Source organism: Lissotriton helveticus, chromosome 9 (genome assembly GCF_964261635.1).
Source record: "Lissotriton helveticus chromosome 9, aLisHel1.1, whole genome shotgun sequence".
NCBI lineage: Eukaryota > Metazoa > Chordata > Amphibia > Caudata > Salamandridae > Lissotriton > Lissotriton helveticus.
Window position 1 is genome coordinate 395,072,561 of NC_136070.1, and position 13,691 is coordinate 395,086,251.

At 40.2% G+C, this 13,691-nt stretch overlaps 1 protein-coding gene across 3 annotated transcripts in view; it reads right to left on the bottom strand.

Moving 5' to 3' along the window:
* Window positions 1–13,691, bottom strand: part of SETD3 (SET domain containing 3, actin N3(tau)-histidine methyltransferase) — a 571,076-nt gene that overhangs the window by 461,990 nt on the left and 95,395 nt on the right. The gene's annotated exons all lie outside the window — the stretch shown is intronic.

Consider the following 13,691-nt stretch of genomic DNA (forward strand, 5'->3'; position numbering starts at 1 on the left):
CATCTAATTTTTCATAACCACTGTATTGTTTAAAGATTAATAGTAGTCTTTCATAAAAAGAATGAACTGATTCTTTTGTTTCCTGCTCTGTTCTTTCTATTTTAACCCAATCAACTTCTTTGGGTGGAATTTTGTTTTTCATCCAAACAATTACTTTCTCATAAAAATCCATTACAAGTGGATTTGGGGCACTTGTTTCTTTGATTCGCTCAGGTTCTGTTTTTGGCCAACTAATAGATATTTTACATTCTGTCCAAAGATCAGATGGAACAACAATGTCAAAAAATCCATCCAAATCAATCCACAGAACTTTTGACACTTTGATAAATCTATCGACTTGCCTGTACCACTCAACAGGTTTCTCTCTTAATTTAGGAAAATCATTTGTAAATAACAGAATGTCTTGTCTCGACCATGGGACATGAACATATCCTCCACCTGCAACTTCTCTCATTGGAAATTGTTTTGACATTCTTTCTAATCTTTCATCTTCCTTCCTTTTAGTCCATTTCACTCTCCATTTGTTCAGTTCTCCTAGCTTTTTGATATAGACAATTAAATCTTTAATATGAACTATTCTTCCCATTGAGTTCAAACTCTCAATGTCGCTTTCTGAGAAATCTAATCTGTAATGTTTTGCAAAATTCTTTTGTTTACTCACATCGATTTCAAGTTCTGCAGCTAGATCCTCTAATTGATCATATTTATTTTTCGTTTTCCATTGAATACTTTTGCAAATGAATAATAGTTCATCATCCCGATAGTAATTTAAACTATCTGGGCCAATTGTTCCAATTATTAATTCTTCTATATTCGCTTTTAATTTGGCCACATCAAGCTTTGGTGTAGTTACCCTGACTTCAGGACTTCCTACATCTGACATAGCACCCATTGGTGTTTTTGGAGATAAATCCTCATTAAAGGTTAAATCAGGCATTCTCGATCTAGAAGTGTTTAATTCTGTCAAGTCTGAATAAGATTTTTCAGCAGGTTTTTGAATTTCTGTATTTAAAGGAATAGTTAATCCAGTTTTGTTTGTATTTCTTTGATCAAATATAGGCTGAACAGGACCTATTGTTACTGGAACTGTAACAGCTTCCATGCCTTTTGTCATTCTTTTGATTAATTCTTCTTTAGACCTTAAGTATTCATTATAATCATCATCCTCAACATTTCTTGTCTCTCTTGTATAATCTTTTGGAGGTTCCCTTGCTCTTGGAGTCATTGAAAAATGTCTACCCTCATTTCGAGCATTCTCAAATTCTGATCTTCTAGGAGTTTCAGTGATTTCACAATTATTTGGATAAAGTTTAGGAGCTTCATTAATTGGAGGTGCACTCGGTGAAGTTTCAGTAGAAACCACCGGAGTAGACCATGATCTAGGAGGTCTCAAAGGCTGATTAGGCTGTTTATTTCTAGCAGTTGTATATATTTCTTCCATAATTGCATCCTCAGATTCACTTTCCATAGATTTCCCTGTAGGAGAACCCATTACCATTTCATGAATTAAATACAATCCTTCACTCATGTTTCCCTGTCTCCACATTCGCAATCTATCTTCATGAGTTTCTCTTTTCCATGATGGATTTTTAGAAGGTCTTTTAATTCCACTAGCTTCTCTTTGTAACTGATACATTTCATCTTCCCACTCAACTAAAGCTTCAAATTGAGTTGGTCTCGGTTTTGGAACAAGAGCATTCATTTTCTCTCGTAAGTTTCTTAAAACTCTTACATTAAATGAACCATCATCAGGCCAAGCCAAAACACCATCGTTTTTAGTATAACGTTTCCAACTGTCGAACCATAAGACAGTATGATATCCGTATTCACCTTCCATGTACGCTGCAGGTGTTTTATACTTATGAAGTAGTTTACCACCTCGCGTTTCGATTTTCTTGTCAGGTGAAAATAAATTCTTAAATTTCTGAAATAATGTTGTCTTTTTCTCAACATGTTTAAAATGATAACTCATTTTTAAAAGTTAAATTTAATTCACAAATTCGTTCGTAAAATATTTCCGGGATGTTCCGCAAAACAACCAATCCGTGCGCGAAACACACCAACAAACCAATGGCGGTTGAGCTACGTCAGTTTCTTGCTCAACCAATAAATTTGGAGAATTTCTGAAGGACCAATCAGCTCACAGGCCGTCAGAGACTCAGGAGCCAATCAGAATACAGCTTGTGACGTAGGTCACCCAATCCCAGCGCGGCTCTGTGACGTACACAGCAGCTGCGGTTTCTCGTTTCTCACTTCTGGCGCTTACCCCTCCTTCACAAAATCTTTTCACAGCGCCATTTTAAGAACACTTTTCAGTGTAAATTAATTCTTAACAATGACTTATAAAGACAACATCTGTTCGTTTCACTAATTAGGATAGTTTACATACATTCAAGTATCCACACTTCGGAATAGACGGCGCTATTCACACTAAGGATAATATTCAATTGTCAGTAGAGTAACCTTACCCCACCCTTCTATCACGTATAATTATGAACTCGCTTTGCTCTGAACCCACCGCGAAGTGAAAGTTCTAAGAGTTCCACTTGAACATAAAATACAACTCAAACTCGCACTTTTACACGGAAAATTCCCTAAATTCAAACACACACGAAATCCGTACAGGACTCTCACCTGTTTATAGAAATCATGCACCGTTAGCAAAATAACGACGTTATCCGTACAGGGCTCTCACCTGTTTATAGATATGAAACATGTATCCGTACAGGACTCTAACCTGTTTATAGATAATCATGCACCGACGTTAAATTTTACCCTTCACTCAAGCTCGGATATAACTAATACTCTCATCACAGTGAGTTTTATGGAAGGCGCTTTGTCCCTATTCTCATGCTGCTTTGATTTCTTAGAAAATCCTCACTATACAAGATTCAGACCTAGCCCTAAAACTGTGCTGCTCGGCGACAACACTATGGTACACGGCGATACCTCTTGTGATACTCGGCGATATCACTACAAACGAACAGATGGCTTGCGTGACTAATTTCTCGCCACACAATCTATACCGGTATAGCTTACAGATAGGCACGAAAAACGAACTTAACAAGTGTTAAAACATTAATCCTATTTGCATACCATGACGCAATCCTTAGCAACCAACATGTTACCTTGGTTACCCCTTAGCAACCATCCTCTGCTACCAGATAATTGATCCAGCGGGCTATAGAAAATATATCATAAACTACGCTACCCAACTTCATAACCTATAAACAAAATTCTATACTAAACATGGACCCATTTATGAACCTGATATATTTTTGGGCCTACTGAATCAGGTGGTCAAAATAAATCTATATACACATTATTTACAAACTATAAACATTTTATACATTTGCAGAAAGAATATTGTCATTAGAATAAAACCCAATCATTTAAATGACCACTATAGGCGACGTGATCTAGCTAAAGGTAACCTATACTTCTAAATAACCAAGACCAGCTTGTTTGTCAAAAGTAAGATTTTATTTTCTAAATTATGGTATATATGTTGTAAGTTTTATAAATGAAATTTATTTGCAATAAAGCAAGCATGATGGTAAGAAATAAGAAAAGTACAATTTAAGCAATTGAATCAATTTAAAGAAATTATATAAAGTTTAGCATTTCTAAAACCTATTTCCCTAACTGAGCTAAATAGACAGAAATTAAAGTAAAGTTCTTTGAGGATTCTTACGTGCTCCACGCAAAGTCCAGCAGCACATCACCCTCATCGGAAAGTCAGAAAGCAGCAGCCAGCCCAACCCTAAGGGCATGACTTTTTATACCTTTCTACGCTAACTAAACTAGCAAAGGAAAGTTTTCAGAAATACTCGACGTCCCATTGGTTGAGAGTGACAAGTGACATGTCACCCGATTCTTAAAAAGTTCCACAAAATCATGTCTTACAAAGACCATTGTCTCTTCCACGTGAAGCCAGAGGCTTCCTGCGATTGCAACTTTGTTTTAAGTCATCCTCGCAGCTTCCATAGTCTTATAGTGCAACTTCCGCGGATGCCAAGTTAAGGACTGACAAAAAGTTCATTTTCGACCTTGGCCATGTCCGACAGAATGATGTCAGCTCATCAGTTTTTGCTTTGTGAATGCAGCTTCAATAAACGTTTTAATTCAGAATGGGCGTCTCGTGACTTTCTGCAGAAATATGGATTAGCTCTTTTTGTGCGGTTCAAATAGCTAGGCCTCAAAAGCAGGCAACTTATGATTTCTAGTATAAAACAAACACAAGAAAAGTATTAATGTAAGAAATAAAGTATATTCTGTATCCACCCCATGGTTTACTAATCAATTAACCCACCCGATTAATCAAAATGTTACCTAGCCATTGCAAACAAATAAAGCAGCGTTTATATTTACCAGTCTCCGTTTTTCTATGAGACCCATATGCACCTAGAATAGTAGAAATGACATCACACAGACAAGAAAAAGCAAAACAAGCACATGCTTATTTTAAGTATGCAGCAGTTAGTAATGACAAAAACGAAAACAATAAATTATTTTATTATTTTGCACGAACAAAAAGATGCAACAAATATGCACGTTTATGAGCACACATGTTAGTCCCCCCACGTGTAAAGTTTAATCTAGGTTGTATTAGCACGACATATCACAAATCATTAATAATTTTATTCATGTTGTGGAAATGTGACTTCGCGAGTTTAAACAAAATTTTGTTTTCTATCTCGCTCCATCACCAGAGTAATATAACAGTGAGAACAACAGTGCTAGCCCGTTAGTTGTCAAGGTATTGAATGGTGCACAGGACTGTTAGACAGAGGTCTGGGTTTCCGCAGCTTGGAAAACAGAACCAATTTGCACCATATGGGGACCAAATCAGTGAACTGCTTGCAGAGTACTGTCTTCGGCATTTCAAAGACTTTGTGGTGCTCACATAGGAGTGTCAGTGTCGCACTGTACCTCAGAGAAAATCCTTAACACAAAGACCTTTAGAAGAGGTGAAAAAAATACCAAAGAGCAGCACCAGCACAATAACTAACCCAACTGAACGGTACAGAACTGGGGTAATTTGCTGGCTCATCATTTGAAGGTCATTTCTACCATTACCTACAGCAGGTCAGTGCAAAAATGACAACTCTTAGGAACAGGCCTAACCATTGGGGTCTGCACAACTTTTAAAGACAGAACCAAACTGCTGACAGTTGAATATTATTATTATTTACCAGTATATAGTATATAGTATCATCATTAGTGTCAGTATGGTTGGTGTAACGGTGTATGTTGATGATCTGGATATGGCCATTTCTTACCACAGCCCCCCTTAATGCTAACTATGGGATTGGGAGACTGTTTACTACAACTCAACTTAACGAGAGCAAGTATCTACACTGCTAAACCCAGGCTTGAGATGCTGTCAGACCCCATCCAGAGAACCACAGGGCTTGAAAGAGCTACTGCCCCTTAGCTGTGGTAGTCATTTGTTTCTAATGTCCCAGGGACAATTCTAAAGACTCGGCAGAATGGGCCAATTACAACTCCTTTAGCACCTAATTCTCAGTCGTAGCAATAGTGAGCAAATACAGGCTTCTCAGGGAGGTGGTGTGGGGGTGTGCAAGCTCACAACTCAAACACCCAGCAGCAGAGCAATAATTGATCATGCAGCACAGTGTTTTACTTAGAAAAGCTCAGTCATTAACAACGGAATATTGCACATGTAATATAAGCAGGCACAATAAAACATACAGGTACTTGGGCAACTGCACTTTGGGGTACCGCCCATCTCTTCCCTTTACCTGGTTGTTCCTCCACCCGTGAGACTAAGCAGGCCCCCTAAGCTTCCATGTGTGTGCAGCACAAATCCAGATTCAGATACAGAATACCCCAGTTAAGTAACAATAGAACTCAGAACGCTTATGCACTGTAGATGGGCTGCCATGTGGATGGCGGTGGTCACAGCAGCATGAGTGCAGCCACATACTGCACTTTTGGAATATGGAAACAGTCACGGACACAGTTCTTGGTCATGGTAGCCAAATAAGACAAGGGTAGAACTTGGTCACGGTAGTGAGGCCAGCCCCATTCGCTCTTCTTGGAAAGCGATGAGACCTGCTGTCAAACCGCAATTTTCTATTTCAACTATGATTGTGGGAAGCCTGCACCCAACAATTATTTGGCCGCACAGTCTTCCTTCTCCTGGCAGACCCCTCAGAGCTGAAGTCTTGCTGCTGTTGGCATTCCCTGAATAGTCACACCTCTTGCAGGGCGTGCAGTCTCCTTCCCGCTTTTAGCAGACTGGGTGGCTTCTAGGTGCTTCAGATCAGGACAACACCTTCTTCCAATAAGGAAAGACTTCAGGTGTTGTGTCCTCATCTTTGGGAAGTTGGCTGACAGACAGACTTTGTCCAGCTTTGGTTGGACAGCATCCTATTGACTAATCTGCAAGCATTCTCTTTGTTGGTCAAAGACAACTTAGAGCTGGAACAACAAATAGGTCAGGGACTCCCACTAGTTTAAAGTCAAAGCAAACAGGAGATGTGGCTCAACTGTCTGCACTAGTTCTCATTTCAAGTGTCTTTTCCAGGCTTTGACTCTGTGTGTAGTGATGCTCCTCAAAGTATGGCTGTGTCCAGCCAGGAGGACCCACACAAAGGCACCATGAGGTAAGTGCTTTCTGTACCGTGCTATCAACAGACAACTTGAAGAGTTAGCAGGTGAAAGACAAAGACTGGCCTCAAATAAAGGGTCTCTTCAACCTTGATCAACAGAGACTGTAGTCCCATCTTTCGCACCCATCAACTAACAAAAAGCTCTGCTACAGGAGGGCTAATAAGCAGCTCCTCTCGGCAAAAGGCCTAATCTAATGTGTAAAAGGAGCCATGCCTCAATTTCCCCCACTCCAGTATATAAGTCTTCTCCTGCAGGCTTCAGGAATATCAGAATTACACTTCCACAGTCTGAAAAAGCAACATCACCTCCTCTTGTGCACAGGAACAATCCAGGAACATCCAAAATAGAACCTACATGGCTTCATTACTCTAGCTCACTCAAACATAATGCAAGTACCATAGAGGCTACATATGCAAACACACAGAACATACACTTGTGGAGTTAATGCTAGGATCTGCGTTAAGCATAGAAACCGAACTTTACAGGAGTGTGTCAGAAGGCCTCCTCTTTACTGACATAGATTTAAAAAACATGTCTACTCACAAATAAGGATTCACAAAATATGGAATGCTACTACCACCGCGCTACATGCTAAACCCACAATAGCAATCCATTGCAAGTAAAATTAGGGCATTCCGGTTGGTTCCCTCCAGGTCACAAGACAAGCCCAGGATCTCACTCATGCAGACTAGTGTAAGGCTCAATCCCCCCCTCCCCCCCAAAAAAAACAGGCACTTAGCGCAAGGGAACTCTTACACTATGCAGGCTACATACCCATTCCAGCAGGGGCAATTGGAAACTACTTTAAGGAGAATGAGGGTTCAATAGACAAGAATGAGCATGGAATGGGAGGCATTTAAACTGGGGATACAAGGTGTTAGTATCAAGGAAGTGGTTGACGCAGAGGAAGTGGTGTAGAGGGATTTAACCGAAATGGCGAACAAGGTACACCACCTAGATGTCTGGTGTTTATCGAATGAAACACCAACTCCAGAATACTAGAAGGCACAAAATCAAAAGACTGACTCCAAGTTACCCTGTTTACACAGCCAGGCAACATATTAATGGTGATAAGGCTAGTAACATGATGGTGCAGCTCCCGAAAACGAGTTCCATCAGATCGAAGTTGACTGCAATTGGGGATACTTGCAGTGAGATACCCCACACCCAATAGGGGAAGAGTGCTATTTTGCAACCTACTATGCATTGCTTTATTCCCACCCTCCAGTCTCACATGTAGACTAGTTAAAGGATTCTAAAGACAATTAGAAAACGAGGTACAGAAAAAAAACACTGTTCTGGACAGTCTCTTTTATGCCAAGACGAAGGGCAACATATCACAGTTTGTTGCTCTAACGTTCGTACACTCCTAACTGATGGTGCTGATCTGCACGAGCAAAACAATCTCTCCTGATTGTGGAACTGAATTCTTTGCATGACAGAACTGCTCCTTTTGCTGCTGTTATATGCGTTTGCCGTGGAGCAACGAGCTTCTTTTGAAAGGTGGGACTCACTATGTAAATTGAAGGACAGTATTCTGCAGTATGTTAAGGGACCCCATGATATTTGACGACTTTAGTCTATGGGTCCACTTGGATAAATCTTGTTCATTCCCACCAAGAAAAGTGTCTGAAACTGGTGGGATATCTCCAGATTCATTTTAGTGGGAGGATAACATATTAGGGCACATGGATGCATCACTCAATTGAAGACCTAATATCTGGGAACATGCACTGGCGGAGCGACGTAGGCTGATGACCTTCTGGAAGGGACTCCACCTGATTACAATTCTAATTGGACATGTAGCCCAGTACTAAAATAATGAAGTTCCTACATCAATTATCCTACTTTTCTAACAAGGTTCTTGCCCACTTGTGGGGCACTGAACTCATTGAAACTGGATCTGATCTGAATGAGGTGGTGGTGCTATATAAACCGCAATTACACAAGTAGCAGAAATAGAGCTGAATGTCTCAGACTTTGAGCTGTGTTATTTGGCTACACAAGTCAGTACATGACAAAATGGAAGCCTGAGGAAACTGCATATTAGGTGGTGTTCCCAGAACCTATCATCTGGCTAACGAACGTGTGATAGGCTGTTAAGGGGTACAAACCTCCTGAACTGTTTTTCCTTAGACCAGGACCACTACAGGCTATGGCCCTGTGATTCCCATCAAGTCCCTTCCATATTTGCAAATGTGGCTAGGCATGTAGACACAACTGTGGTAAGCAACTGTCATTTCCCACAGAGATTTACATGACTCAATTGTCCTAAGAATGTTTGATGAATGTAGGTGAGATTACAATATGCTAGTAAGCCCGTTCCCGAATTAAGCATTGTTGAAAGACTCACCTCAACTAACATGGAGGTGCAAGAAGTAGGAACCTAAAACACATACAGTGGAACAGAACTTGCCAACCTGTAGGCTAGGGAACAATGTTATCATATTCTATGGAGACAGACCAGAAATTGATCAAATCTGAGTTGCTTGGGAGCATGTGGTCCGGAGATGTTAAGAAACATATTACTAAGTGGGCAATAACTACGAGCCATACCCTGGAATGCACACTTCAAATTAATAGTTTAACTGCTTGCATCATTTTTATTTAACCCCGTCTCAATACAGTGCAGTGTTCCTAATCATTATGTTGTCTAACATGCAAGACACCTGGGGGACACTTCCTCCATGTTGTATGGGGATATCCTGTCACTAAAACCTCATGGGTAGACCATTATAGCTCTATTTCTGAGACTCAACTCCATGGTCTGCTTTACTGGCCTAGTAAAATTAAGCAAGAATTTAGTTAGTAGAAACTTATTAGCAAAAGTACAGGATTTCCATGGCATAGAAATCAGCCCTTGCACCCAAAACAGCTGGCCTGAAGAATGATGTTCTAAGGTGGCCTTCAGTTAAAAAGGAACCGCCTGGAGGGAACTTGGTTAAAAGGCTGAAGTAGTCCATCTGACCTGATCATGGGACATTTTCCTGACAGCACACGCCAATGATTCAGAAAACAGACTACAATGAATGTGTGTTTATGCGGTGCCTGGTGAACTGGTTACTAGAAACTGATTTCTGTAAGTCACAGATTGGCTCTTCCCTTGGAAATGGAATGATGATTAGGACTCAGTGGCATATGAGTGTCTGGAAGCTGGGGTGTGCCACGCTGATCTCTCGCCCCCATCAGCGGACAGAGTGGGTCCAGACACCAGGAACCTTAGAGGAGATTACACAATTGTTCTTTTAGTTAAACTGTTAGATGAAGAAAATGGGCCCTGGCAGTAATGTCCTGGTTACTTACTGAATAACTGTGGGCCAGGTCCCCAAAAGGCGACCTGGGCTCAAACGTGCACAGCCTAGGGGGATACATACAAAATATATATCCGTTTTTTACCTTAAATTATCACAATAAATCAAATGTTTTCACTGCTTATTCATTGCATTTAATAAACATTACACAATGCTTATGTGAATTATAAATTCCAAAACTCAGTCAATGAACATTAGATGGTCATTATCAATTACACATTTCTTTTTGCAAAGGAACAAAAAAAGCCAAATTCAACAAAAACGAAGCCCAATGCATTTCGGGACTATTTGTCCCTTTGTCAGGGGTGAAAATCTGAAGAGGAAACAATGAATATAATCAATTCTTATGCACATAGTGGTGCCATCATTGTAAAAAATGACACAAAATGTTGTTGCTGATATACAAAGTATTTGTGCTGCGGACAACCATCTACAATTTTTTTTTTTTTTAAACATGCCAAAAGCCCAATGTTAACCAGTGCTCAATGAGTAGTTGTTGCATCATGCATAACACTGCAACCTATGAACAGTTATCAATTGTGCTTTACAATGTGCCCACGATTGCGAAACCATGTGTGACACCCTCAGGATTCAACCACACTTACTTGTAGTCAAAACTATGCTCCACTGCCCTGTATGGGGGTGGATAATTCCTGCACATCAAAAGAAACACTATGAAGTCACAAGTTTACCTCCTACAACATACAATACCACGTGCACTCGCTAGTGCCCCAGTAACCCGTACCTTGATGGATGACCCTTTGAGAGGTTCCAAACAAAAAATGAACCACAGAGTAGTCATCGCCGTCAAATCAAAGCTGTGAGTTAAAAAATGATTGCATTACTAAAAAGCCCACATTGAGTCAATTACTCAACCGGCATCTTATGCCCAACTGTTTTACCACGAATATTGCTGCCACTGCGCGTAGAAAGTAATTCTGGCCTCTTATTCCCAACTTTACGCTGCATGTAAACAAACCAAGCGACCCATTCAAATAATGCCCTCGTTTCTACTCAAACCTCATATCAAATGAGCTCCAAAGTAACGTATCTTACCCAGATGAGGTCACAGCAGGAGGTTGTATTTACTTCAGTTCCTGTATGCTACTTGCCAAGTTCCAAATATAGTGCCGACTGGTTCAGCGTTGGCACTTCAAGGTACATAAAAGCATGACTGACCCTCGGTGCAGGCCATCGTTTCTGGCTGTGGGTCTGTATTTGAAACACCAGGACGGTTTATTGATGCACATCTGCAACCGTTTGTGAAGAATTGGGATACATACGTAGAGGATACTAAACATTTATGTAGCATTCAATCATTAACTGAGGAGATGAGCGAAGATTGGTATCTTTGCACCATAGACGTGGTTTCGTTATTTACTCTACACCACACGCACATGGCATTGACGCTGCTGAATGGGCACTTCTCAGACAATCCAGCTCAGACAATCAGAATTGCTTTGTGATCGAGTAACTGGAATTTTGTTTACACAACAGTTATTTTGAATAGAACAAGGAATTCTTTTTACAGCTTAATGAAACTTCAATGGGCTTTCCAGGAGCCCCCGCCTACGCCAACACATTTTTGGCTAAATTTGAGTACGACCACAGTTTAAATAATATGGCATGGCAGTAAGGTTTGATATTCTTCAGGCGTTTCAATGACGATATTTTTTTAATTTGGAAGAGCACTGAAGAAACCTTGGTTGAGAAGTAGGTCCTCAACAATAGGATATATGTCTGTGGTTTATTGTTTGTATTTCTCTGTGTTTATGTACTTGTGCAGGAAAGAATCCTATTGCTGAGGACCTACTTCCTACACACCAGACAACTGCGGATGGTAGTACGTATGGTACCCATTAATATATGTTTATATATGGTTTTTCACTTGAATATATATTGTTTTGCAGTAGTGTACCTTAGCGGTCCTGACGAAAGTCAATGGAATAAATATTCCTACGTTGGCTGAAACATGTAGACCCCTTCTGTCCAACTAATAACAGTTATTATTTCAAACTGTTTGCACCCGTTTTTAATCATGGACACCATAATGCTCGTCTAATAAATTCTTCCTCAACATTATGGTAGCCATTTTTAAATCAGTTTTTCCTGTTTTTCACACTGTTTTTTCACTGCAAAACCAGTAGCCCACCACTACACACACACTTTTTTGGTATGGTCCATTACTGGAGGTGTTGGATTAAGGTGACACACGACTATAATTAGTGAGTTGCCTATATCTAGACCACCATCTTTTCCAAATCCCAGATGATGAAGCTCTGCCATTGGGTGGGCTGATGGGATTTATTTCTTGCTCTCTTGCAACACAACCAGATCCACCACAGACATATTTTCTTATTCATATGTTCATGCACCAATAGACCAGTGGTATTCTTTTTGTTGTGATACAGTGTTAATGGGGGTTTGATACCACGAGGTCTTTAAAAATGCTTCCCCTTAGACCCCTTGTGAATACGATGTTTTCTTGTTCACCTTGGGGGTGCCCTGGAGGGGTCATCTCACAGGGAAAGCCAGGATGGGTTCCACAGCGGTATACAGCGCCAGGATGCCCAGAGATGGTGCGGCAGTGCGCTTTACAAGTATGCACACATTCACATGCAGCGTGAAGTTGGGATTAAGAGGCCAGAATTACTTTATAAGGAAAGTGGCGGCAATATTTGTGGTAAGAACAGTCTGGCATAAGATGCTGGTTGAGTAATTGATGTGATGTGGGTTTTTTAGTAACAGGATAATTTTTTGACTCACAGCTTTGATTTGACGGCGCTGACTACTCTAAGGTTCATTTTTTGTTTGGAACCTCTCAAGGGATCATCCATTAATGTATGGGTTACTGGGGCACTAGCGAGAGCATGTGGTATTGTACGTTGCAGGAGGTAAACTCATGGCCTCATAGTGTTTCTTTTGATATGCAGGAATTATCCTCTCCCGTACAGAGCAGTGGAGCATAGATTTGACTACAAGTAAGTGTGGTTGAATCCTGAGGGTGTCACACACGGTTTCGCAATCGCGGGCACATTGTAACGCACAATAGATAACGTTTTTTGGGTTGAGGTGTTATGCATGATGTAACAACTACTCATTGAGCACTAGTTAACATTGGGCTTTTGGCATGTTTTTTAAAAAAAATTGTAAAAGGTTGTCCGCAGCACAAATACTTTGTTAATCAGCAACAAAATGTTGTGTCACTTTTTTAAATGATGGGACCACTATGTGCATCAGAATTGATTATATTCATTGTTTTCTCTCCACATTTTCTCCCCTGACGCAGAAACAAATAGTCCCGAAATGCATTGGGCTTCCTTTTTGTTTAATTTGGCTTTTTTTCTTCCTTTGCAAAAATAAATGTGTAATTAATAATGACCATCTAATGTTCATTGACAGAGTTTTAGAATGTATAATTCACATAAGCATAGTGTAATGTTTATTAAATGCAAAGCATAAGCAGTGAAAACATTTGATTTATTGTGATAATTTAAGGTAAAAACGGATTTATATTTTGTATTTATCCCCCTGGGCTGTACACGTTTGAGCCCAGGTCGCCGTTTGGGGACCTGGCCCACAGTTAATAAATGACACATGTACGGCAGACATTGGTCACACGTAGCATGCAATACAGTTTGAGACATTAAATTGGTAGTGTATTTATCTAAATATAGGAGGGCACAATCCACACTCTCACAGGTTACTTACTGGTCATCTTCACTGCTACCTGTCATCAGC